The sequence below is a fragment of the Callithrix jacchus genome, chromosome 20 (genome assembly GCF_049354715.1).
Source record: "Callithrix jacchus isolate 240 chromosome 20, calJac240_pri, whole genome shotgun sequence".
Lineage (NCBI taxonomy): Eukaryota > Metazoa > Chordata > Mammalia > Primates > Cebidae > Callithrix > Callithrix jacchus.
The window spans coordinates 36,011,529-36,033,827 of record NC_133521.1 but is presented as its reverse complement, the minus strand read 5'-3'; the positions used below and the strand labels follow the sequence as shown (position 1 = coordinate 36,033,827).

The 22,299-nt window shown below is 45.0% G+C and overlaps 1 protein-coding gene and 1 long non-coding RNA gene across 15 annotated transcripts in view; one reads left to right on the top strand and one right to left on the bottom strand.

Annotated features, from left to right (window-relative positions):
• WWOX (WW domain containing oxidoreductase) overlaps positions 1–22,299 on the bottom strand; it is a 1,143,691-nt gene that overhangs the window by 710,898 nt on the left and 410,494 nt on the right. For 3 of the 14 annotated variants that reach the window (XR_013530200.1, XR_013530201.1, XR_013530202.1), the window contains one exon: positions 1–18,997. This exon is cut by the window's left edge and continues 187,757 nt beyond it. The exons of the other annotated variants lie outside the window; for them this stretch is intronic. The gene's annotated coding sequence lies outside the window, so the exon portion shown is untranslated. The remainder of the gene's footprint in view (positions 18,998–22,299) is intronic. 14 annotated transcript variants of the gene reach the window in all.
• Positions 2,945–22,299, top strand: LOC144580548 (uncharacterized). The gene is made up of 3 exons (XR_013530222.1): positions 2,945–3,028; positions 12,710–12,814; positions 14,178–22,299. It is a non-coding gene; the product is annotated as an uncharacterized LOC144580548 (long non-coding RNA).

Here is a 22,299-nt window from a genome sequence, read left to right as displayed (position 1 = left end):
CAGGACATGAATCCTCAAACACCTTCACAAGTGAGCAACTGATGGAATTAAATCCAGTACTATGGTAAATGTCTAACAATCAACCCTGCCAATATAAAAAGGGTGTGTGTGACATTTTACTGATGGGAAGGATCTGTAGCACACAATTTACAAACACAAATAAGCAATATTCTTTATTGTAAATTCCATAAAACCAATTGATTCTCACTCAGCACCTTCATGGATTTGTGCCCAACTCTTGTATCCATAGCTAAGTTACGGATGCAGTTGATGAATGAGTGCAGTGCTGTGTAAGTACTGCTTGATACTTTTTTGGTTAATCAGAAAGATATAATTGGCTGGATGCCATGGCTCACACCTGTAATCCCAGCACTATGGAAGGTGAGGCAGGCGGATCACTTGAGGTCAGGAGTTCGAGACCAGCCCGGCCAACCAAAAAGCTGAAACTCCATCTCTATTAAAAATACAAAATATAGCTGGGCGTGGTGATGGGTGCTCGTAATCCCAGCTACTTGAGAAGCTGAGGCAGGAGGATCACTTGAACTCAAAAGACAGAGGCTGCAGTAAGCTGAGATCGTGCCACTTCCAGCCTGGTCGACAGAGCAAAACTCCATCTCAAAAAAAAAAAGATGAGAGTGAAACAATAAAGACAGACGTATTTTGGTACCTCACTCATTCTTCAATGCCGTAAGTGACTCACACATGATTTCTTTACTAATACACTGAAGGAATATTTCCTTGAGAGAGAGAGACAGAGATTCAGGCAGGATCTCTGTTGCCCAGGCCAGAGTACAGTAGTACAATCACGGCTCACTGCAGCCTCCCCAGTAGCTGGGACTACTGGCATGTGCCACCACACCAGCTAATTTTATTTTGTTTTATATTATTTAGAGATGGGATCTCATTATGTTGCCCAGGCTGGTCTCAAACTCCCTGGCTCAAGCGATCCTCCTGCCTCAGTCTCCCAAAGTGCTAAATTAGTGAGCCACTGCACCTGACCACCTCAGTTTTTTATACTATTCATAATGTAATGGTTACAAGCACTCTACTCTTTAATGTAATCTGCATTATTAACATTGCAATCGCTTTCTAAGTCAAGACAAATGAACAAAACAATGAAGCCTTGATTGGCAGTTTTTGCCTATTTCCATGGTGTAAATAGTGCTGCCATAGCTGCTTCCGAGCTCCCAAGGTGACGTCCCTGACAGCAGGGCTGCGAAGCACTGTGTATTGCAACCATACGCAAATACTGCCCCCATATAGACACACCAGACCCAGATAATTGCAAGAGCACAGATAATAGCCACCTGTGCTAAAATGGCTATGGAGTATTCAGCTTTTATTATTATTCCTTTTTTTTTTTTTTGAGACAGAGTCTTCCTCTGTCACCCGGGCTGGAGTGCAATGGCGCAATCTCAGCTCACTGCAGCCTCCGCCTCCTGGGTTCGAGCAATTCTCCTACCTCAGCCTCCTGAGGAGTTGGGATTACAAGTAGCCACCACCACACCCAGCTAATTTTTGTATTTTTAGTAGAGACCAGGTTTCACCATGTTGTCTAGGCTGGTCTCAAACTCCTGACCTCAGGTGATCCACCCGTCTCCACTTCCCAAAGTGCTAGGATTACAGGCATGAGCCACCAAGCCTGGCTAAGCTTCAGTTATTAATTGAGTAACTTTGCCACTGTCCCATCCTGGTCGACATGAGTGGGAGGCTTCACTACATACTGGAAACAGTGCCCACTATGCAAGGCCAGGCAAGTGTGCATCCACACACACGTGTATACACACACACACACACCTTTAACGGGAGATTCTGCTGGTGAAATCTCGTTATTTTCCTAGAGAGGAGGATACTTTCGAACAGCCAGCCAATCCATGATGCAGATGTAACAGCAGAAGATCATTTAATATCTGTGCTCCTGAAGAGTTGTTAGGTTTGACAGAGACAAAGGAGAGAGGAAACAGTAATCGCCCCTCTGACCAGAGGCACACCAGCCAGGGGATCAGCCCTGTGAAGAGACATGCACTGTAATTCCAGAGCTCAGGTTTGGAGATCATAGCGGTGTCGTGGCATTCATGCTCTGCTTCCCAACTCTTTCTCCCTGACCACCAGCTTTTCTCCTGTTCCTTTGAAATGGATGGCACGGTCAGCTTTCAGTTACCAGAAATGAGCAACATCACTGTGCTCTGAATCATTTGCTGTATTTCTGAGGCAAAACGTGATTTGAGAAATAAGACCTAAGAATAGAGACTGGGTCTGACACACCTTGATGTCAAGGCCAGGTTGGCCAAGCCTATTCTGCAGAGCGATTAGCTCTGTCTTGCAGCTAGATGGCTGGCCTGTTTTTGTTTAGGTATGTCCAGCCTTTCAGCTTTCCTGGACCACACATAAAATACACTAACACTAACAATAACTAATGAGCATTTAATAAAGAAAAAAAAGAAAGCTGGGTGCAGGGACCCACACCTATAATCCCAGCACTCTGGGAGGGTAAGGCAGGCGAATCGCCTGAGGTCAGGAGTTCAAGAACAGCCTGGCCAACACAGCAAAACTCTGTCTCTACTAAAAAATACAAAAAGTAGCCTAGCATGTTGGTGGACACCTGTAATCCCACCTACTCGGGAGGCTGAGACAGGGAGAACTGCTTGAACCTGGAAGCCAGAGTTTGCAGTGAGCCAAGATCACACCACTGCATTCCAGCCTGGGTGACAGAGGGAGACACCATCTCAAAAAAAACCAAATCAAAACAAACAAACAAAAACCGGTTGGTGCATAAAAGGCCCCTGCGTGAATCTCCTAATGTTTTAAGAAAGTCTACAAATTTGCGTTGGGCCAGATTCAAAGCTCTCCTGGGCGACATGCAATCCGCGGGGCATGGGTTGGACAAGCTTGTCTGAACAGGTGCAGATTCTGAGGCTCTTTCACGCCTTATTAATCGAAGGATGCTGAGAATGACTGCACTCGGCACACAGCACAGGAAGACTGTTTCCTCCTCTACCATATTATAATTCAAACAGATCCTGAACAGGTAAGTACACATACCCAGAGAGGCAATGCTGATCTGGCTAGAGACGGGACCAAGGCATTTCTCAAAGGTTGTCAAGGGTGGGCATGATACGTGTGTGACACTGATGTTGGGTGTCCGTTTAGTCCAGGATGAGACACCGAATGTGACATGCTGTAGGCTTCTCTGCATGTATTTTCGAAACATAAAAACACAGACGGCTTTTTATGGATCAACTGGGCTAGAAGTATTCTAAAGCATTCCCTGGAAATGCCGGAGCTGGAATATAACTGAAATATAAACTAGAATATTCTATCACTTGTCAGTAACATAGTTTATTTCCTTTTGACTTTTTATTTTTATCCCGAGGGTCAGTTGCTTAAAATAAGCATTGATGTTGCCCAGGCACCATTTGCATTTTGAATGTGAAATCTGATCTATGGTTCTTGGCTAAGGAAAAAACATTGTACTTATGTTTACATGTTACTGTTAATCTTGTCTTTAAAATATAGTCAATGCACAGAACTCACTCCCCAACAGAGTCCTGACTCTCCTCATGTGTCCTCTGTTGGCTGAATGAATACAAGAGCACTATCAATGTGTATCGCTTTAGTTGAAATAATGTTGCTTTTGCTACAAATACCTTGCTTCTCCAGGGTTTATGACAAAAGAACACATCAGAAGGGACCCTGGGGTCAGGCAGGGTAGCCCATGCCTGTGATCTGAGCACCTTGGGCAGCTGAGATGGGCGGATCCTTTGAGGTCAGGAGTTCGAGACTAATCTGTCCAACATAGTGAAACCCTGTCTCTACTAAAAATACAAAAAATTAGCCAGACCTGGTGGCGTGCACCTGTAGTTCTAGCTACTCAGGAGACTGAGGCAGAAGAATTGCTTGAAGCCAGGAGGTGGAGAGGGAGGTTGCAGTGAGCCGAGACCGTGCCACTGCACTCTAGCCTGGCCGACAGCACAAGACTGCGTCTCAAATTAAAAAAATAATAATAACTTGAGCCTGAAAATAATTCAAGCTTAGTAACAACCAGACCTTGGATAGGTAAGAATTAATCAGCACAGAACCTTGAACAGCCTCCACTCCAAAGCTCTTCCCACCTGGGGGATTCTGTGGCTGTACGTCCAGGAAAGGGGCAGATAGGGAAGCAGGATGCGGGCTCACCCATCAGTAAACATGTGAGTGGATGGATGCAGTCTTGGAGACTCTGAATCTACCTCGTCGGGGTGGAGGGAATCCAGAAAAATGCTCAGGCTCTCTTTCATTTCCCTTCTCTTTCTCGGAGGCTCTCTTTCATTTCCCTTCTCTTTCTCGGATAAAACTGAAATATTATGAGCACCCGAGCTCTACTCTTCATTTTTATAGAGTGGTTAAGTCACTGACCAGATTCGTTTCCGAGGCAAAAGTGATACGGAACGTCAGCGCGCGCCAAGAACACGCTGGGGCTTTTGGCCAACAGAACATGGCCTGTCTGTCCACAGGGAGAACGGGGAGGCCAAGTTATGTTTGGAGGGCTGCCTCCTATTTCTGATGTAGTCTTTTCACGTCCACAGAAGTCACTACCCAAAAACTCCAAGGCAGTTCTCTCTTCTCTAGGCAGCCCCTGTTGGCCACGTGACGAGCTCCTGGGCACAGACCAAGCCGCCACTCAGCAGAAGACCCTGGAGTGCAAGTGGTCTGGAAGGGGCTGAGGGAGACGGCGTGTCTTCCTGCCTGGTCATGTCTCTCCTCTGGTGCTCAGCCAAGGAAATGCGGTTTGCAGAGCTGACGGGTCCTTCTCTCTACAAATCACACTGCTCATGATGAGGGAGAGAAAGGCTGAGTCTTCCTCCATGGCCCTGGAGTCCTCTCCACCCACTCTCTCTGCAAAATCAGATCATCTGGGTAATTTTTAAAGTGGAGTGCGTGGGCCAGCTGGAGCTAGCTGCCTTTTCCTGGCCAAATGCTCAGGGTTTCTTCCAGCCTTAAGCCCGTGTGCTTGGTGTGCTAGCGAAAGCCGAGAGGCATGGCCAGGACTGGGAACGAGGGTGTTGCCAGCCAGACTTCCAGCAACTTCCTGGGTTTGCAGCAAGCCAGAAGCCTTATTTTTTGGTGAAGCTGGCTGGCCCCAAGAGGTGAGGCCCTGGGCGCTGTAGCCCAGAAATTCTTTGGAGCCCGGCAGGGTCTAGGTGTGCGATGCTAGTCCAAGCTCCCTGGCTGGCCAGAGCACATCTAGGTACTAAGCCTTCAAAAAACAGTAAGATGATTTTCAGGGGGAAACAGACTGGCTTTATTTTCTCTAGTCTCTTCCGACTCAGGGTGCCCTAAGCCCCACTGAGAAGGCCTGGAAGACCCTAACGTTACTCTAGAAACTAGGCTAGTTGAGGCACTGTCAAGCCAGAAGCTGCCTTGGAATCTTGGCAAGTGTGTTAACTCAGTATGAAATAATATAAACAGAAAAGAACAATATTCTCTGTTTTCTCACTCCAGGCATTTTAGAGGCTGAGAATTAGAATTCATTTGGGATGGGCCACAGCTTTCAAAAATAAGTTGTGTGTATTTAAAAGATCTTTAGATTCGAAGTTCTGAAGAAGCCGGGGGCTGCCTGGCCTGAATGCGCTAAACCCTATTGTGCTTTGGCAGCTCAGAAAAATTCGGGAACAATAATAACCTTTAGTGGAGGAGAAGGAGCTGTGTGAAATACACCATTTATCTCCTTTCTCGCACAAAGGCGTGTACATAAGCACACACAAAAACATATGCATTTATACATTCTTCTTCCGGGAGCCCTGCGACACTTCCCAGTCACTATTCATATTAATTAATGTGGGTTTGGTTTCTAAACTGCTTAGCTTAAGAACTCGAGTTGAGATGTTCTAGAAAGTAAATAATCCAGCTGTTGCCTACCACAGAGAGCCCTGAGCATGAATGCTTAAGCTCTGGATTTGGCCTGTAGATGGGGAGGTTTCATGCGTCCGTGGCACGGTTCCAAGCCCCATGCCAAGCCTCCCTTTCGCAATTGAGAAACTAGAATTAATTCGCTCATCCTCCCCGATACAGAGAAATGTGTTCAAGATAAACAGAGTCATATTTCTGGGTGCTAAATATGACCTGGTAAGTTCTGGGTGCTAAAGGGGAAGGAAAGATATGACTAAGACACTAGCACCATGACACCCACTTCTGGGACAAGCCAGTCTGTCGAGCATTTGCAAAACAAAACAGGAATGTACTTTCCATGCCCCAGCAACGTACTTTCCATGCCCCAGCAACCCAGAGAGAAAACTGAGAAGCGGAAACCCTGGAAAATGTGTACAAGGATCCTTAAAAATCTGAGACGGACAAACTCATTCCAGATCAACCTTGCTAATAAATATGGGCTCACAGCAATGTAATTTACATGTGTGAATCCTACAAAGTACCTTTCTCATGGGAATTTCTCTAAGAAAAACAATCTTCTTTAGTTCACTGTTTTTAAACCTTCCCCCCACCCCACCCCCTTCAGGGATACTGTACCCCCTAGACTTGCCAAAAAGCCGCTGCCTAATACATCCTAGAGAATATATAATTTCATTTTTCCACAGATGCATTTCTATACACCTGGTATTTCGGTTATTTATTAACCATGCCTAGTTTTGTGGTTTTGAGCTTTATATCTTTAAAGTCATTAAAACTTAATAGGAGAATTAATCATAAAAGAAATCTATCAAACACAGTTGCCAAGCACTTTTTTTCCCCCTGACTGACATCTTTAAAATGTATTTGAATGTTATTTATTTCATCACACCCAGGGAATAAAAAAAACATAACTTGCAGCTTCCAAGTTCAGAGAAAGCATAAAAATGTGATTTACTATTTATTGTACACTTAGGCGCATGCATATTATATACTGCATGTTAATCTTCAACTGGCTAAGTTTAGCAAATTTGACAACACTACTGTTTGCTAGTGAGGAAAAAGAATCGACATCTGTTCTCTTCCAGATATGATTCGTTCTTGAAAGGAATCAGAAATACTCGCAGGCCTTCTATTTTCTGGGTAAACTGATAGAACGCAGGCTGTTTAAATGGACAGTCAAACCACAATGCCCCCTGGTGGTGAAATCATGCATATACACATGTAAGTGTTTCTGCACCTCGTGAATATCTTTAAGAAGAAACCTTATTTTGACTGATGTGGAAATTTTCTTTCAATTTTACAAATGCAAAGACATAGATCGTGGCACATTGATGATGATGCTTTTAGAGAGCAAATAAAGAGTCACTTGGCTGTGAGTAAAATTAAAGATGCATTTAGTTTACTAAAATAAACTTGAAGTGATTTATTTTTAAATTTTATTTTATTTTTTACAGTAAGGAATTATATGTGAATTGCACACTGAAGATCAGGAGTATGAGGGGATATTGAAATTTCAGCATAGGTATTATTTAAACTACATTTACAAAAGTGGAACAGTTGGAAGAGACTTAACTTACAGGTAGACCTGAGGGTCTGTTCGCTTATTTTCAGTTCAGAGAAAATGAAATGAGAGCAGATTCCAGATTTTACCAGGGAATGGAGGGCTACATCTTCCCATGATGCTCTCAGCATGCTCCTCCGATAAGCAGCTTAAAGGGAATTTCCTGGGGTCAGACATAAACAGAGATTCTCAGGTTCTCTTAATCCAGACACACATCGCTTGCTAGTGAGGCCTCATAAATCTCAAAAACAGTCCGCAACACATGAAAAGCAATGTTGTTAGAAGACTCAAATATATTAAATGGGAATGTCTGAAATGTGGGCTCATTAATCATACACATACTGCCGAAGCTGCGTAGTAATCAAAGATCGCAGCACCTTCCTCTCTCAGAAACCGTCTCATTTTACTCCTTGCTATCACTGAAAGCAGGGAGGCCCAGAACAGAAAACGCCATCACTGTCCTTCTACACCTACGGAGTTGCTCAGCCATTAACACTTAACGGGTCTTATGGTACATAGAGCATAAAAAGAATCACCCAAGCATCCCGGTCCCCTTTTCAAGAGCTGTTCGCCTTCGCAATGATGACTTTTTTCTGATGCAAAACATTTTAAGACACTTCCCCAGTGTCACAGACACAACCGCGAAGACGTGCCATCAAAGGATACTGGAATGAAAACAGAAGTCCACACGACAACTTGTGGACTAGACAGATGGCCACGGCAGCATTATTCATAATGACGCAAAGTCCATGAACTAATGAATGAATAAACAGAATGTGGTATATCCATACAATGGAGTATTACTTGGCCACAAAAAGAAACGAAGAACTGGTATATGCTGTCACAGGGATACACATTCAAAACATGATGCTAAGGGAAAGAAAGCAGACACAAAAGACTGCTCACACATAATTCTATCTAAGAGATGTCCAGGACGGGTACATCCAGAGAAACAGCAAGGAGATTGGTGAGTGGTTGCCAGGAGCTAGGGAGAGGAGGTATTTGGGGTGATGACTGAGGGTTATTTTCTTGGGTTAATGACAATATTCTACAAGTGATTGTGATGGTGGGTACAAACTCTGTGAATATACTAAAAGCTATGGAACTGTACACTGTAAGTATATAATTCTAAGATGAATTCTATGGTGGCCGCGTTATATATCAATAAAACTGTTAAAGAAAACGAGAGGGACATTGGAGGGCTAAGGGAAGATATGCCCGCAAAGCTGCAAGGATGTGTGCTTGGGAGGGAGGACACGTATAGGAAGAAGAGAACAGTGCTGGCATTCAGAGAGGTATGCGAAAACCCTGAGTCAGGCTAGGATGCCAGTCCTACTTTTGTGAAGGGGATGGGACTCAGGTTCAAACCCCCAGAAACCTTCTAAGGAAACTCTGAGAGCACTTATTTGTCCCCGGAGATGTGAAATCTGATGATGGGCACTTAGGATCACAGTGGGTTTGATCTTTCATTGCCACCCCAAACCCACCCCAACATCTTCCCCCATCACAGATCTTAATTAATTAAAAATTTAATTAGCCCAAGGCATCTGGTTTGAAATAGCTTCTCAGATCCGAGCAGTTTGGGAGGCCGAGGTGGGTGCGTCGCTGGAGGTCAGGAGTTCGAGACCAGCCTGGCCAACATGATAAAACTCCGCCTCTACTAAAAGTACAAAAATTAGCCAGGCATAGTGGCAGGCACCTGTACTCCCAGCTACTTGGGAGGCTGAGGCCGGAGAATCGTTGAACCCAGGAGGTGGAGATTGCAGTGAACTGAGATCGCACCACTGTACTCCAGCCTGAGTGACAGAGCAAGTCTCCATCCTCCCCTAAAAAAATTAAAAAGAAAAATAACTTCTCAGGTGGTTCTAACATACAGCCCAAGGTGAGGAGAGCCAGCAAAAAGGCCGGGCCTCTGAGGAAAAGCTGGGTGAGCTATTTTGCAGGCAGTCTGAATTTTCTACACCTTCCTAGGTACCTGGACACTGCGACAGCCAGCTAGAGGTGTTCATCTTGAGCTCTAGAAAATCTGATGATTTTCACAAAGAATGCCAAAATGTTTACACAAAGACATCTGAACCAATGGTGTCTGCTTAAAAACACACACACACACACACACACACACACACACACACACACACAAAACAGGCAGGCGCTACTCCACACGAGTTTTTCATTATTAAAAGAAAAAAGAAAACATGTTGCAGTGAGGGTATTTATGTTCATAGTTCAGAAATTTGTGAGCATTCACTGAGAACTTGAATCCCTACCATTCCGCTGACCCTCTGTCCTGCCCAGCATTCTTCCCTTTTGAATAACAGCCTCCCCGACCTGCACCCCAGCAGGGCGAAGCATATTTCCCTGGCTGGATTTTAAGCCAAGCTAAGCACCAGCAAACCTATGCGTGGGACCTGCATTACTTTGCATCCAGAGGAAGAGACCAACTGGCTTTGAATTCTTTCGTTCAGAACTTCTTTGAGCCAGAAAATATTGACTCCTCGCAGGCCCAACACAGGCGCTGTTATACATGCTCTCTGGGTTTGTACTGATCAATGACAATTTCGGAACACATTGCCTGAATAATTCATCAGAGAAGAAAGCTTCTGAATTAAATGATATTACTGGGGCTTCCAGCACAAGTATACATGTGTTCCCGAAAAGCTAGTCCGGCTGGAAGACGGCTTGAAATAAGCAAGATGACACCCAAGCTGAGCCCTACATTTTGTAAATTGTAATGAGTCACCTACCCGCCCTACCCTACCCTCAGACACAGGAAAATGCTGTCAGAGTCTCAGCCAGGTGTTCTAGCAGGATGCACCTGGCACATCCTAGTGTGGCTGGCTTGACATGGCGAAATGCTACTGTGCTTAACCAAACCCGGCAGCATGCAGCAATCTTAAAGAAAAAAAAACAAAAGAAAAGTGGAAAAAAGATAGATGAAGGGAGAAAGGAAGGAAAGAAAGAAGAAACAGAGGAAGGAAGAAAGAAATGCAAAAATGTTGGCTGTGTTTTGTGCAGAGTAGAACTGAATGGTGGCGGGAATAATTCAATTTATTGTTGGCACCTGGAATGGAGACTTAACACCCATCGCAAATGCCAAGCAGTTCACACGTTCTGTTTTATTTTAAAGCCCCTCCTTTCCCCACAGTCACACACACCATTAGCACTGCACTGACTGCAGCAGTGGCCTGCCAGGGCTGGCAAAATGCTACACCGAAAAGCATCCTTGGTTCAGCATGAGCTCACGGCACACCAAAACCCTCAGCACGTGCTTAGAGGCATGCTAGTCTGCTTGGCTGTTGTGCTGCGTTGCGCTGTCTTTTCCCAGAGGTAGACACCAGGTTTTGACCCACTTCGTCTCCATCCCTCTACCTCTTTCTTTAAAGACTCAAAATGAGTCTCAGCGAGGCCTCGAAACGGTAAGGAGCATTTGGGACTACTTAATCCGATTTAGGCAAAGCCAGGAATGTCTATTTATAGTGCAAAAGATGGAATGTCAGGGAGGGGTCCTGCAAGAAATTAAAGTTCTCAGCATCCAGAGACAATCGGACTTCCACTGCCTTGACCTCTTTTTCTCACCAAGGCCTTCTACGGATGGATTTGACAGAGGCTGGGTACCAAGTCTTGTGCTGGATACTGGAGCTACAGATTTTAACGAAGTAAGACATGGTTCTTATACTTACGGAGTCGAAGCCTAACAGGGAGGAGAGTCAAACGCACAAACAACTAGCAGATGGTATAATCAGTGCTCTCCTAAGAGCTGGCAGAGGGGCCCTGAGCCAGGAGACGGGACGCCTGTCCACCACCCAGCATCACAAACCAAGGAGACAGCTGAGAGTGATGTGTAGCCACTGCCAGTCTCCAAAGGATGGAAAAATCTCCCTGAGTCCCACTTGACCACTTAGAAAGGTTAGCTAAGGTAAAAAGTGAAGAGGTGAGACAGAAGCCAAAGGAAAATTAGACTATGAACAAGGGGCTGGTGGACGGCCAGGGGTTCTCCCCGGGACCAAACCTATCCAGAAAGTCTGCACAGCATGTGTGCCGTGCCGCCATCAGGAGCAAGGCCACATGGAAAAGAGTGGCCTTAGCTTCCTGCTCTTCCACCACCCCGCCCCAAGCAAAGCCATCTCACTGAGCCAGGTTCAGCCCAGACACCTTTGAGTGCTGGCTACACTGTCTCATCAGGTGTCGCATGGGAAGAGAAGGGCCCACACAGCTGTTATATTAGGAAAGCTTGGTGTGCATCAAACTCAATTACTTATTGACTCCACAAGAATGAAACGACAATAAAACCATTTTTGCCATGAGCCAAACTATTAAGAAACCTCACATACTTAAGAGATGAAAAGACTTCAGAAGTACTCCGTTAGCCTTCTTCAAGTCCATCTTAACTATCATTATTATGCTGATCTCTCAGTGCCAGCAAAGGAGAGAAGACCCAGGAAGTCGCATTTGTATTTAAGAAGAAAACAAGGCTAGTAACAGTGGCCCCTGCCTGTAATCCCAGTGCTTTGGGAGGTCAAGGCAGGAAGACTGCTTGAAACCAGTTCAACATTATGGTGACATCTAATCATGCCATCATGCCACTGCACTGCAGCCTGGGCAACAGAGCAAAACCTTGTCTCTACTTAAAAAGAGAGAAAGTGAGAAATAGAGAAAAACAGAGAAAGAGAGAGAGATCAGCCTAAATAAATGCTACTGCTCTCCTTTATTCAATCAGTGAACCAACCGTGCTTTTAGAATTCTTCTTGCCATGAAAAGCTCCCGATGCTTGTGTGTTGCTTTAGGCCAAAGGCGTGCAGCCCTTTCTCTGGCTCTATAATCTTCAACTCCCCACCAATAAATAGCCTTACATCTTGGGCATCTCAGTGGGTAGAGTTTTATCATAACCTTTGTGAGCAGGGCATGTGTGGTTTAGAAAAGGGGCTCCTCCTGAAAACCCTGTCCCTAGGTGGGGAAAGGGTGGGAAGGGACACGCCTCCTCTACCTCCACTCTATAAACTGTGAAAGCTGTGGAGTAAGCTCCGTGAATTACAGCATGCAATTTACACAGAAATCAGAATACACCACAAAATACACTCTACGAAGTCTAACTGCATTATTTTTCTTCCCCCGCTTCATGGGGGCAACCTTGATGCTTTCTTAAAAATACCAAATTCCCTTTAAAATGTAGGGATTTTTTTTTTTTGTAAGTCTCAGCAATTCTGATGTGTAATTAATCTGCCATTTATTTATTTTGAAACAACCTTTCATTGTGAAAAACAGCTAAGAGTGACATCTTCAGGCCCAGCCACTGTCCCTGTAATGTAGTGCTGAGAGTCTGCATTTTGGAACCCCAATCATGAAGACTGATCAGAGCTAATCAAACAGGTATTTACTAAATACACAGTCATGCCAGGTGTTGGAAGGGCAATACAAAGATGTTACTTAGGTTCACTATCCAGTTACAATGCCCACTTACTCTTTCAATAATCAGTGTCACTGGCATGACACTCATTATCAGTATCCCCCACCTGCGCCACCAAACCAACTCACAGCTTAAATTTATCCAGCCTCATGAATTTAGAACTTATAAACTCAGACCAGGGAAGCTGCTGCATTTGTCCAGGCTCTTGTCTGATGGCCAGTGGTTACGCTAAGATTTCATCAGAAGAGTCTTATTTACTCAGGAGTCCAAACTCTCAGGCTTCCGATAGATCGGCCTGACTCAGAGGAAAATCAGCAACTTTTCCATTTATCTCTGTTTTTAAATGTAACTGTGCCTTATTCAATAAGTACAATCAAAACTAAATCTTGGTAAAATGACGAGACACCACCGCTCACCTACTAGAATGGAGAAAATCCAAAACATGGACACCACCAAATGCTGGCAAGAACATGGAACTCCCATTCATTACTGGTAATAACGTACAATGGCATCGCCACTTTAATAGATGGTTTGGTAGCGTTTTTGTTGTTGTTGTTGTTTTGTTTTGTTTTGAGACGGAGTTTTGCTCTTGTTACCCAGGCTGGAGTGCAATGGCACGATCTCGGCTCACCGCAACCTCCTTCTCCTGGGTTCAGGCAATTCTCCTGCCTCAGCCTCCTGAGTAGCTGGGATTACAGGCACGTGCCACCGTGCCCAGCTAATTTTTTGTATTTTTAGTAAAGACAGGGTTTCACCATGTTGACTAGGATGGTCTCGATCTCTTGACCTCGTGATCCACCCGCCTCGGCCTCCCAGAGTGCTGGGATTACAGGCTTGAGCCACCGCACCTGGCCCGGTAGTGTTTTTTTAAAAATCCCACATACACCTACCAAGCAGTCCTGCAACCATGTTTCTTGGTATTTAACCACATAACTTAAAAACTTACATCCACTCAAAAACCTACACACAGATGTTTATAGCAGCTTTATATGTCATCTCGCACACTTGGAAGCAACCAGGATGACCCTCAGTTAGTGAATGGTTAAACCCTGATACTACCAGACAATGGATTATTCTGTGCTAAAAAGATATGATTTACTAAGCCATGAAAAGACATGATATGCACATATCAGAAACCTGATATGCACATGACTAAGTGAAAGAAATCAAATCTGAAAACGCTACATACCGTGTGACTCCAACTCAATGACATTCTGGAAATGAAACAACTATGAAGGCATTAAAATAATGCATAGGTTGCCAGGGTTTTGGAGGGCTGGAGGGACAACTAAGAACATCTTTTAATTATTTATTTGTTTTTTTGAGATGGAGTCCCGCTCTGCCACCCAGGTTGGAGTATAATGGCAAGATCCCCGGCTCACTGCAACCTCCGCCTCCTGAGTTCAAGTGATTCTCCCGCCTCAGCCTCCCAAGTAGCTGGGACTACAAGTGCCTGCCACTATGCCTGGCTAATTTTTGTACTTTTAGTACAGACAGAGTTTTACCATGTTGGTGTGAGATAAGAAAAGAACAATTTTGGAATAAAATTGGAGGAAACGCTATAATCGAAGCAAAACAAATGGGTCTGTCTTGTGGAATCTTTTGGACATTTTCCTCATGTGTGACGCCTGGGAGTCTTCCCAAACACCACGTCTCCCAAGACTGAGCAGAGACACACCTAACAGAGGGTCATCCGTTATTTTCTGCCAAAGCCAAAGGCATTCAACAGAAGGCTTGGGCCTTAGCATCCAACATCCCCAAAACTCCCTGCAGAACAATTTCTGACCTTGCCTTCTTCCAGAGTTTGCTGCCACTAACACATTGGCTATAGTTAACTCCCTTGATGTGAGCATTTCATTCTCCTTCTGGGTGGCTTGAAAGGAGAGAATCATTGAGCAAGGCCATCTGTTTTCAACAGTCACTCCTCTCCTTCCGTGCAGATGGCACAGCAAAAGGTGTTCCCAGAAAGTAGGAGTGAGCTGTCCATGTCCTGGGCCCTGCCCCTCAATGCACTTCCCATCCCCTGGGCCATGGCAATTGCAATCCATAAGGAGAAAGCTAGTAATTTGTTTGGTTTTGCATAGTGAGTTGACGGTGATGGTGTCTAAAGGGACTCCTGACACCACGAGTAAAGCAGAGACTTGGGGTGCACAGAATACATCCTTCCTTTCAAGATCTTAAGCACTAAAGAAAGCAGAGTAATGGGACAAATTCGTTTCCCAATGGATTCAGTGGAGACTCCATGGTCATGGAATGGTACACACATCTTTGATGCTATGGCAGTGGTCAAGTTAGTTGAAAAGCACCACACAAGGCCAAGAGCCTGCTAGCATGCGTGATGCCTCCCTTGTATTCCATTGACAGCTCATCACAGACACGAAATTCTCCAATAAGGTCAACACTACAAGGACATCTGCGATGATCTTTGTACACGCTTTGCCAGCTTGGCACTTATCTACAACTTTAGATGACGAGGCGGAACACGCAAACATATGCTTGATTTTTTTTTTTTTTTTTAAGCAACGGGAAAATGCAAAATGAATGGGAGGAGGAAACATTCCTGCCTCCTGAGGACAAAAGCGGTATTTCAAGCAATCAGCAGTGATGGGGAGGTGGGAACCAGAATGGGGACTTGGGCGAATCTGAATAAAACAATGTGGGGTGTGGAAAATAAGGAAAGTCAGTGAAGCCAGATAGCCCCAGGTGGAAAAATAGCCTCAAAGAAGTACAAGTCCAATCACCCAAACATCCTAAAGCAAAAGCAAGAATCCATAATTTAGCAAAAGACACCCTTTCAGGTGTTTAGAAGACTGTGATTATCCATTGAAAGATATTCCTCTATCAAGGGATCTCTGGGAATTAGAGATATGTTTATTTGATTCTTTATCTACATAGTGATTGAAAGTTATCAAAGTAATCCACATTCACTGAAAAATAAAATACAATAAACCAAGTACAGACTGGTTCAAAGTAAAACGTGACCATTTTCCTGGCTGGGCACGGTGGCTCACGCTTGTAACCCCAGCACTTTGGGAGGTGCAGGCAGCAGATCACTTGAAGTCAGGGGTTTGAGACCAGCCAGGCCAACATGGTGAAACCCTGTCTCTACTGAAAATACAAACATTAGCCAGGCGCTGTGGCACAGGCCTGTGGTCCCAGCTACTCAGGAGACTGAGGCAGGAGAATCGCTTGAACCCAGGAGGTGAAGGTTGTAAAGAGCCAAGATTGCACCACTGCACGCCAGCCTGGTTGAGAAAGTGAGACTCCATCTCAAAAAAAAAAAAAAAAAAAGAAAAGAAAAGAAAAAAAAAAGACAAGACAATTTCCTATGACTTTCTACCCAAACCTACACCCTGGGAATAAAACCCCATCAAAAGTCTACTACTAATCTTTCTAAATCTTTTCCTATAAGCACACAGATGTAGGTTATTTTTAATTTAAAAAATACGAATCAATGAAGCATCCTCGCTTTGCAGTATATCTGTCCAAGGGGCGTGACCCCCTGGGTTCAGCCACAGCAGAAGAGATCTCCATTCATCTGATGGTGGTGAACTGGGTTGCAGCAAAGTACCTGAAGAGGATATAACAAGCCTCTCTAAGGACAGGCCTAAAGCCCTCGGAATGGGCTGTCACCGTGCAATGGACATCAGCCTCTTCCTCAATTGACGGCCCTTCCTCCGGCTATAGGATCTTGACTGTAATTACAGGAAAAGCCATACCATAAAGATGGGGGGAGGAGCTTATTGACAAAACGCTCAATGTGCTGACTCATTTATTTTCCTCAAAAAGTGACTGATACGTTGCCCATTACTCCAGGACCATGCAAAATCCTGGAGATCCCGTCTTGCCAAAGTCCATATGCGGGGTTCACACAGAAGACACCTGGACTTGAAATCCAAAGGATCTTTGGAGTGAAGCCTGCAAAAAAAAGTTTCAAAAGATACAAAGGTTTTGTTTTGTTGTAGTTTTTTATTTCCTTTTGTTCGCATAATGCTTTGTGTCTGTATCAAGCTTATTTTTATTGAACCACGCAAACTGCCAAAGGAAAGACATCACTTTGAGATTTGAAACTCCTCTAAGCCTCTGGTTCTCAACTTTTTTACCTTCTGGTTAAAAAAAAGTTGTGGCTCTGTATCCCCACACCCAAATCTCATGTTGAATTGTAATCCCTGTGTTGGAGGAGGGACCTCACAAAGGTGTGTGCTGCACAGGGGGCCAGACTGTCCTCTGCGATGGTTTCTAATCACCATCCCCCTTAGTGCGGTCGTGTGAAAGCATTCCTCTGAGATCTGCTTCAAAGTGAGCAGCACCTTCTCATTCTCTATCTTGCTCTGGCGCGAGCCATGTGAACACCGTGCCTGCCTCCCCTTCACCTTCTACCATGATTGTAAGTTTCCAGGGGCGTTCCCCAGAAGCTGAAGCATATACATTTGCAGAACCATGACCCGATTAACCTCTCTTCTTTATAAATGACCCAGTCTCAGGAATGTCTTTATAGCAATGTGAGAATGGACTAATACACTTTCCCATCTGGAATCCTTGCTCTACCTGGTAGGGAAGTGTCACCATCAATCTATCCAAATGGAAAGAAAATTCAGGATGATCACACCTCATGCAGTGGGTAAGAACACGAACTCTATAGGTTCACACAACAATTCCAGCTATATGCTCTTGGCCTGGTTACATCTCATCTATCTGCCTCAGTTTTCTCATCTCTAAAATGGGGACAAGACTGTTGGGAGGGTTCCATTTATGTAAAGTATTCAGAAGGAGTGCTGTGGGTTATATGCTTATATGCATATAAGTGCATGGCAAGTACTATATATACATACTAGCTCATTTATTATTATTGTTTTCATTTTTGCTGTGTCATTAACCAGAACCTGTAAAAAGAATAATTCTCCTTAAATACCCCGAAGGTATTTTAGAAACAACTCAGTTGACATTGTAGGGATCTAGAATGACCAAATGTAATTGCTTTTCTGTGCTGTTAAGGAAAATATAAAACAAACATGCTATTCACACAAGTAAACCTAGCTTGATGTGACAAATATGTTCCCAAAGCTTTGTGTGCACAAATCAAGCCGTGCCGAAATAAACTGGGCAAGCCTGTCGATCTTGCAGTGAATTCTTTCTTTCCAGGAAAGCTTCTGGAGGACCCAAATAATGCTAGCCACCTGTCCTACATAAAGACTCTTAACATGGGACATTTTTGTATGTGGCTTTGGCTTATGGTTAAAGAGTGAGTGTCAGGTCCAGGCAAATGGAAGAAGGAAACATATGTTATTCCACTAGGTAACTGCCTCAAAGTTTTTCCAGCCTTCGCCCATGAAGAAGGCCACTCTCCAACCGCAGCAAGTCTCCAGACATAAAATTCACTAAAGCATGTGCTGTACAGGGGGCTAGTCTGTTCTCTGAAGGAGGAACCATGCTGCTTTCATCAAAATGTCACGTTACCGGGATGGGAAAGAATATCTCCCATGCTGACTAGAGATGATTAGTAATGACTACTTGGAGTGGTGTGCGAAGCATGATTCTGATTGATTAGTGATGTCTGTCATGAATAAAGGATTTTGGGAAGTGGACACAAGCACACTGGGTACTCGCCATCCCCAGGATCAAGGCAGGCAAGCATTTGGCCCAGCAGGCATGAGGCCCCCGGTAATTTGTCAAAAGGCTACAAATGGTGGTGGGGGGGGGAACACCTTGATGTGATTATGCATATTCTCTCAGAACCAATTACTCTCTGAATTGTAACTCTGTAAGTCACTGAAAATTATTCAGCGCACATAAGCACCACAAGCCAATTTCTCTAAGCCAATATATAAAGTTTCAACATAAATTCAGTCTTCTTTGAAAAGGAAGGGGAACAGTGATTCTGTGCCTATCTCCTACTGGCAGGTCCTGGGCTTCGTCCCCAGGGTCAGAGACTGTCTCCTGCTCACTGCCATGGTCCCAGACGTAGACAGGTGAGTTTTCTGTGCGTCACATGCAAACATTCCAGTGTGGACTGGACATTGAGTACGTTTGACTCCAGCACACTGGGAGGTCAGTTTTATCCACAGATGAGAAGGGAGGCTCAATTGCCAGAGTCACAGAGGTGGTGCTTCCAGTGTACCGTGTCATGGGTCAACTTCCGCACTTTGCTAGCAGACAGAAAAGAAGAAAAAAATGACAGTTTGAACACACACACACATGCGTGCACACACACCCCTCTTCAGAATGAGTGTATTGTCCAACCCCTACTGGCTTATGGCTCAGCCTTCACTTCCATCCTCCGAAAGCTGTCCACACGCTGTCACCTAATGGAACCGTCGGCTTCCGTGTGTGGAAATGCCACCGTCTTCCAGGTTGCTCATTTACTTGTCATGTGAAACCAGCTGACGAATCTGAGAATACCAAGTTTCAAAAACGGAGAGACCAACCCGGAAGCACAGCCCCACACTCCCCACCCCCTCTGTACACTGAGAATGGCAAGTGTCACCCGCCATGCTTAAAACACATCAGGACCAGGGAGAAAGCCAGGTGAAGATGTCCATCAACAAGCAGCACCCTGGGCTGCTGAATCCTGATGAGGGTAATGAAGAGAGAAATGGAAGGCAAGAGAATGGTGTATGTGGAGGAGGAGGGGGGCCACAGGTGCCTCTGTGGCCCAGGAGTCCTCCTCCACAAATGACAGTTATTCAAAATGGCTTTATATGCTCACATTTTCTCCTGGGGTTTCAAATTCAGCTCTCATCTCTCAGCTTGTGAACAAACTCCAGTTGTGAGTCAGTGATTCCCATTTTGATGGGATTCTGTGATCACTCCCACCGGTACGCAACACACCCTCTCATATACCGCACTGAAAACGCGACATCATAGCTATGTGCAGCAGTGCGCACCTGTAGTCCCAGCTACTCAGGAGGCTGAGGTGGGAGGATCACTTGAGCCTGGGAGGCGGAGGCTGCAGTGAGCAGAGACTGTGCCACTGCACTCCAGCCTGGGCAACAGAGCAAAACCCTGTCTCAGAAATAAACAACAACAAAGAAAACAACACACCGAGCACCACTGGAGCTTAAATATACATCAGCGTGGAGGAAGGGAGAGAACTAAATTCAGAAACTGTTCACTGAGCACCTATTAGGTTGCCACACCAGGGTTAAATAAATTGATCTTTTCCCCAAGGGACGTGTCATCCAGGGGGAAAGATGACCTTGTAACCACACAGTCACAATACAGAAGCCCTCGTGGTGTCCGAGCAGACTGAGAGAGAAGGTGATTAATGGCCTAGGTGAGCAAAGGTCTGGAAAGGCTTTGTGGAAGATACAATGCCAAGAGCTGGATTTTGAAGGATGGAGAACCGTTTGCCAACAGACAAGTAAGCACGAGCAGGGCAGGCAGCCTCGGCGAGAGGGCACAGCTGGAGCAGATGACTCAGCCTGCTGTGCTCAGTTCAGTTTGGCTGAAGCGTCAAGTTGGCCAAGAGGGAGAGGTGGAAGGCAAGAAGGCTGGAGCGGTCACCTGGGGCCAGCTCAGGGGCCAGTGAGCCAAGCTGAGTCACCCATGATGCCTCTTTCATATGAGCTCATCGCTAGTTTTATTTTATGATCTCCTGCTAATGAGTCCTGTTTTGCAATAGAGCAAATGGTGATGGAGTGAGGTTCTCAGAGCCATTTCCTAGACTGAGTAACTGACTCCTGCGTCTGGGGAAGAAAAGCCACATTTACTTTAAGGGACACTTGGTAAAGGTAGTTGAAGGCTACCATGTAGAAAACAGGAGTTAACACAGTTTGCTGCGGGACAGAGAACCGAGGGCCAAATGGTTCAGCATTCAAGTGTGTGTTTTCCAGTTCAAAGAGGACATCTGAGCAATGAGAGGATCGTCTGTTTTACATGGTTGCACCATGTCAAAATGCCCTGCCTTCCTTCTCTTCAGTTTCACAACAAGCCAGAAGTCTGAAACTAGCCCAGCATTGAAAGCAATGAGTGTCCATGACCTCATTGTGAAGAGTGTAAACAGATTTGTGGGAGCTACAGCCGTGATCACGAGAGAGTTTCACCACTTATGAGCACCAAAGGAGTCCAAGGCAAAGACGACAAAGGTAACCACATAAACATATGCACGCACATATTAATAACAGGTGAGGTCCCTTTAAAATAGACTCATTAGGGCCGGGCGAGGTGGCTCAAGCCTGTAATCCCAGCACTTTGGGAGGCCGAAGCGGGTGGATCACGATGGTCAAGAGATTCGAGACCATCCTGGTCAACATGGTGAAACCCCGTCTCTACTAAACATACAAAAAAATTAGCTGGGCATGGTGGTGCGTGCCTGTAACCCCAGCTACTCAGGAGGTTGAGGCAGGAGAATTGCCTGAACCCAGGGGGCGGAGGTTGCGGTGAGCCGAGATCGTGCCATTGCACTCCAGCCTGGGTAACAAGAGCAAAACTCCGTCTCAAAAAAAAAAAAAATAGACTCATTGTACCTGAAAGTTACTATATGCGGAGTTATTCATATGTTAAACAACACCGCACACTTCCAACGTGCTTCCACTGGTACATGGTTTATGATCACGGGACCATATATTATCACGTGGCTATTTACCTTGTATGTCCTTGATAAGGAAAGGTCAACCCCAAATAAAAGCCACCACCACCACAACCAAAAAAAAAATTTTTCCCCATCTGAACAAATCATTTAGTGTTAAAAATAAACAGAACGAGAAATTGTCTCTAATAAACTAATATTAGTCTCCCCAGAGGGTTAATTATGTCGCTCCGTATTTCAAGAAGAATGTAAATTGCCAGTTTCAACAGATGTTCTTTTAAAAGAATTGGTTATCTGGGAAATGATGGGTCTTTGTTAGAGCTTACCCCAGTGGAATATAAACATTAAAATCATCCGGCTATCTGTCAGCCCACCCCCTCCTCCCACAACTGTTACCCATACCAGGGATACACCCTTTGGTTATCAGCGGCGTTAGAGGCAAGTGTTCCAGCCAGAACTGTGGTCCCAGATTTCAGATGACATGTGAGGAGGGTTTCCAAACTCCCTTGGAAACCCCCCAATGAACCCAGAACGGTCTCTCGCCATCATGCTAAGTCCCAGCTCAGGTGCTTCCTTGATGGTCATTTGTATATCCTATTCTTTCACCCTGGAGAGCAAGACTATTAGGTCACAAGGAAACAGAGCTAGAATGTTCCAGAAATATAGGCCCTTCCAAATTCAGTTTAAATGCGCAAACATGTAAAATGCGTGTGACATACATATCTGAAAGCCGCTACAGGAAGAATGAAAAGTTAAGCCTCACTGGCAGAGTGGTTAGAAGAAAAAGAGCTCACCAATGCCCCCGCTGTTTTCTCCTGAAAGACATTTTGTGGATACTGAAATGTGCCTTAGCAGGTTCACGGAGTGAGAGCTTCCACTTGAATACTGGGTCAAGTAAAGAGAGGAAAAGAATGCTCAATG